Raw genomic sequence first — 5,524 nt, 5'->3', positions numbered from 1 at the left:
GTCTATTGCAGATCTCATTCGGACTCCTCGAACCATGACATTGCAAAATTTGAATCATTTAATCAATATTTTTTGCTAATCAAACGTGTCCGTTCTGTAAATAAATACCCTTATTAATGTTTGACATTTAAAATGTCGGACAAAAATAGATTTCGAGTCCTATGCATGAATTCGGTCGTATAAATATTATTTCTAAATTAAATAAATATTGTAATGAATTAGTGACTAACCTTACCACAACCTGATCGACTTTAAGAATGCATGTATTTGCAGACCTGAAGGTAATGGCTAATGAAATCAGAGTGGTTTAACTATGTTTAAACCGCCAAAACGGGAAATAACTGGTTTGGAAAAGACAGTTTCGTGTGAAAGTGTTTCTAAACTGTGTACCATTGGCTGAAATCAACATCTCAACGTCCAATAAAATCACACAAATAATTATTTTGGATACTCTAAATTTGCAATGTGCATGATGTTTTGTAAACTTATGTTTGATGTTTTTATTACACCGGATTTAATTTGGTGTTCTCCAATGTTATTGATATTTAAAAACCACAACTCATTAAGCGCTGAATGTTACGATCAAATGATAAACAAATCCGCTTTGGACACCTATATATATGCACGTATTCATAACAAGAAATCAAGTTGATACCTGTGTCGTTAAAGTTATAACTAGGTGAGTTATTTTACAGTTAAAGTAAATATTCGTTTGATAAATTTATGTCTAAAAAACCATTGTTCATAAATATTTATTGTATTTTAAAACGAAAATGAAAATACATTTACACTGCTGTTGTTTTGTGTTATTTTTTTTTTTTACAGAATTCGGGATTTGTTATCATCGTAACCAGAACAATGTCGTCTGTTCGGATGTTGGTTGTCCTCATGGTTGTGTGCATCCTCGCAGGGAGTTTAGTGCAGCAGACAGAAGGTATGCCATTTCAATGACAACTGTCTTAATTTTTAGTTTTCTTCTTTATATCGATGTTATTATTACAAATTATTTTTATGGACAAATTAAAATTAATTTGATCTATTGCAGTCGAAATATTGTATTTAAAGAGGCAATTTAACGATATAACTATAGACCGAAACATGCGATTAAACGGATGTTATAAGTCTAGGGCCGATTATAGAAATCCGGTCCATTTCTGACGTATCTTATCGTTTATCATACATAGTATCCTATTTTTCTGTCCGCTAAAATTACCTTCCAAACAAGCTTTCAGAACTAGTATTTTCATTCTTACAATAAAGAATTTATGACGGATATCTAGTTAGGTGATATCTTTGACAAAACACAACCAATTTGAGACTAACTCTCGGGATTTTCGGGAAAACGATCTGGTTAAAGTGGTTGATCTAACAGGTAAATTTTACACTAATAAATCAGAATTTACCAAATTATAAACATATTAATGATTGTATATTAGCCGTATATATTTGGAATCTAAACTTCATCAGCATTAAAATTAATCGCTCTGACCAGTCATTTGATTTCGTAAGTCGTTTTTTGTCAGAACTGTTACCATGCAATAAATGTTTTGTTTTCAAAGTGTGGCGGTTTACATTAAGATTAATGGAAAGGAAAAATGGAATTTAAGTTCATATTGTTAGAATAAGATTGTACCAAACATACAAATTAAATTGTCATGACGTAAGCGTGTCGTAAATTAAATTTGTTTGATTACTCCCTTTTCAAGCTCTGTCTCAGCTTCAACTAATCCATGTATGCATAGTTTCTTGTCTACAGTTTCAGTTTTATTCAGTATTTTCATCTGTCAAATTGTGTTAAGTGTTTTTTGCGTTGCTCAGTGATACATGGCTGAATTTTATTAACCATGCCATTGTTTCCTGTTGACGTCGCAAATCGGATTATTATCAAATTTAGAAAAATCGACATGACTCAATATATAAAATCGTCAGAGCTGGAAAGGGGTAATGACCCGCATACGGCGTCATTTTTACAATATATAGTTACCAGATGTGTGATCATTACTTTGTAGAGTGAGGTGGAATATTGCTAGCATTAAAACTGTAAAAAATTCAATTACTATATTTTCTATTTTATACCTTGGCTCGTTAAAACGATCACGTATACTTTCAATTAATGAAAAACAGTGTCTTTACGTTGCCAAAAATTTGCTCATTATATCATAATATCATAATCATTATAATTATTGTCTTAACCCTAGTTATATCAATTTATTACATACTATTTTAATTTTACTGTGTTTAAATATTGTAGTCGGTATTGTTTTATTGCGTAAGTTTCTTACAGCATTTTTATTTATATAACACAATTTTAGATTAATAATCCTTTAATTAATGCTGCATAATAGTATCAATCACTCGTATGTTTTATCAGTTTTATGTGCATATACATGTTTTGTACAACGACATTGAATATAATTATATAAATAGGCGTTTCATCAAATTAGCAAGTTTCAAGTTTCAAGTTTTCTCTCTTAACAGTTATAATACTATTAGAAAAACTTATATAGCAGTTTACCAGTACGTACTTGCATGTAAACAACATTTATGGAAAATTACCATTTATTAAAAATATTAGATATTACACTACATGTTCATGTTCATATGTACAATGTACTGAAATAAGGTGTTTAATTGTCCGTCTGTCTCGCTGGTAGTTCAGTTTTTTTAATTCATTGCAGGGTTATCGTCGGGTCATATAAGTAAACGCGTTTGGAGAAGGCGGAGATTTTAATGCGATGAGTTTTATACCTGAAAAATTATAATTACAAGTCACAGTCTATATTAATTTAATTAATTTTAGCCCAGTGTCGTTGCGCATGGTTCCGCTGTCGCAGGGGGAGCGAGTGTTACGTAGGAAAATGTGGATGGATTAAAAAAAGGTGCTGCTCAAACGATAGCGATGAGTGTAGACAAGGGTAAGAATTCGTATACTCGCTTTGATTTTAAACTAACGAATCTTCTGTTTTTATACTTGTTGATAAAACTCTAGATTACTCTTTTACTAGCTCGTTTTGTCATGCAATATAAACTCTTTGTTAAAACGTATTTTATAAGCAAGCTGGTTCCTGATATTCTTCGGATAAGTATATTTGTTATTCAATTCACTTTGGGTCGAAAATTGAATTCCAATTTTGCGTTAGCGCATATGCAAATATAATTGTCTTTTTTGGATGTTATATTGTAACGATATATTAAACATTTTTGTTTTACTAATCGTGAAAACATGTGCATGTTGTTATCTAGTGTCATATTTATTTACTTTCAGGTAACCGAGATTTGAAACATGAAGTCAAAATAAAACAGACTTGAAACTTGTATGCGTTAATGTGTGTATTCAATTTTATTTGAATGTTAATCAAATATCAAACATACAATTTCACAATATCTCGATTTTAGCAAGAATATAGAATGCTAAACGACGGGACTGTTGCAGTTGTTCGTTACTTTACGATCACCATCATTTCGTATTTAATTACGATTCGTACACTCTAGATTCCACTATATAAAGTTACGAAATGAACGCCGAACGCTATGATCGAATCATCCGCCTAATGCGATGTTTAGTACATTTTCTTTTTTCCCTCATCATTACCGCATCAACGAAAAAGAACTCCATCTGAAATTGTGTGTGTGTTTTCAACCTTGAAATACAACAAATACGCGCATTATAGGGAAGCCATATTGTTAATATTCATGACGTCATTTGATATGTTAGTGTTGTGTTCATTGACTTATTTGTGTTTGCCTTCGAAATAAAGACAGAAACATGCCAAAATTATTGGATGCTCAGCACGAAAACCACAAGGCAATTGGTTTATGTGCTCAAAGCCTCGCGAAACAAGAAATAGTAGAGATAACTAAGAGCCTCCGTGCAATATCGTGACCAACAGTAGGCCCTATCACGTTGATCGGACAAAAGCCGAAGGCTGAGATCCGTTAACGTTTTCGGGCTGACTAGGAGATCAATCACTATAATGCGAGGAGGCCCTCGGTGGTCTCCGCCAGGTCTTATATTATTAAACTGAATATTAGCATGCGCACTCAATAATGCATCAAAGACAAGTAATTAGATATTTTTAAGTAAAAAACATAATTATTCCGACGGATAAGCAATTCGACCAGAAGACATTGTGACAACTATGAATATATTAACGTAACTGGATGTTCCTATAATCATGTGCATAACGTCATCTTGAATAATAGCTTGTATATACCACGCCGTTTATTATAAATTTCCAAAGAACACTGCATTAAAAATGATTTCATCGTGTTTGACTTTGTTTTACCGAAAGATGTTCCATGGCTTTCTTTGACCACATCGTGCGAGGATAAGCTGAAAATCATTTGATAAACTAAAAAAATAAAAATAATTTGCACCCAATAATTTAAAAATGATGATTTCGCTGTCTTTACAACAATTTGTCACACTTAAGAACACACATCCCTTAATTTAAAAGACTATTGCTAAGCAATGATGTCCCTAACCGGTGAAACTCCACCATTTTCAGCAATATTTCTAGTATATTTGTTTCCATAGCAACCATGATTATTGACGTAAGAACACAATGAAATGACGTGCATAATCTCCATATTGCCATCTGTCTATGTTACAAGTTTCATGAAAAAATATGAAGAACTTTTTAAGTTATCGCAGGACCCACATTTTCAGCAATATTTCTAGTCTATTTGTTGCCATAGAAGCCATAATTCTTGACGTAGGAACAAAATGAAATGACATGCATAAGCTCCATATTGCCATCTGTCCATGTTTCAAGTTTCACGAAAAAATATGAAGAACTTTTAGAGTTGTCGCAGGATCCAGAAAAGTGTTACGGACAGACTGACAGACAGACACACAGAGCGCAAACCATAAGTCCCCTCCGGTTTCACCGGTAGGTGACAATTATCGGGTTAAGTCATTCCATGTTGCCAGCATACATGTCTATTTACCCAAATAACGCAAATGTAGCGGTCCAGTGAATAAGCACATTCTTCTGCCAGGTTTCACGACCGTTATCATGATGTAACACAAACGCGAACATATCAAAAGTTTACCGAAGTCGAACATCCCAAAAGTTGTACTTTTTATGATGGCCGCCAAGATGGCCGCCAAATCCTACTAATCATAATATTTTTGTAAATATCCACTCAAATTTGATTCTTTTGGTGTCTAAACCTAGGTTTTGTGGACAAAGAACACATTAAATTCATCAGAAATAGTGTAAGTTTATTATTTTACACAGAAATCCGAAATGACGTCTAAAATTGAAACCGACACAATACGAAGGACCACAAGTCCATAACTTACGACTCAAATGTGATGATTGTTGTGTCAAACGCCAGAGTTGGGGAGAACATGGAACACTTTGATTGAATTGTCGATATCACCAAGCAGTTAAATAATCATGATATCCAATTAATGACATTCAGCTGTCCTCTACCACCGGCTTCACACTTTCGTCCATAACATTTGTCACGTAACGTTAAATTGTCGGTGTAGTTCGTCCTCTTCCTCCTCAGTACC

At 33.2% G+C, this 5,524-nt stretch overlaps 1 long non-coding RNA gene across 1 annotated transcript; it reads left to right on the top strand.

The window, feature by feature from the left end:
• Positions 1-659: 659 nt before the first annotated feature.
• LOC127855997 (uncharacterized) lies at positions 660-2,919 on the top strand. Its single transcript, XR_008037808.1, has 3 exons — positions 660-679; positions 826-934; positions 2,801-2,919. It is a non-coding gene; the product is annotated as an uncharacterized LOC127855997 (long non-coding RNA).
• The last annotated feature ends 2,605 nt before the right edge of the window (positions 2,920-5,524 follow it).

The sequence above is a fragment of the Dreissena polymorpha genome, chromosome 13, assembly GCF_020536995.1.
Source record: "Dreissena polymorpha isolate Duluth1 chromosome 13, UMN_Dpol_1.0, whole genome shotgun sequence".
Lineage (NCBI taxonomy): Eukaryota > Metazoa > Mollusca > Bivalvia > Myida > Dreissenidae > Dreissena > Dreissena polymorpha.
Note: the sequence above shows the minus strand (reverse complement) of the source record. Positions and strands in the feature narration are given on the sequence as shown.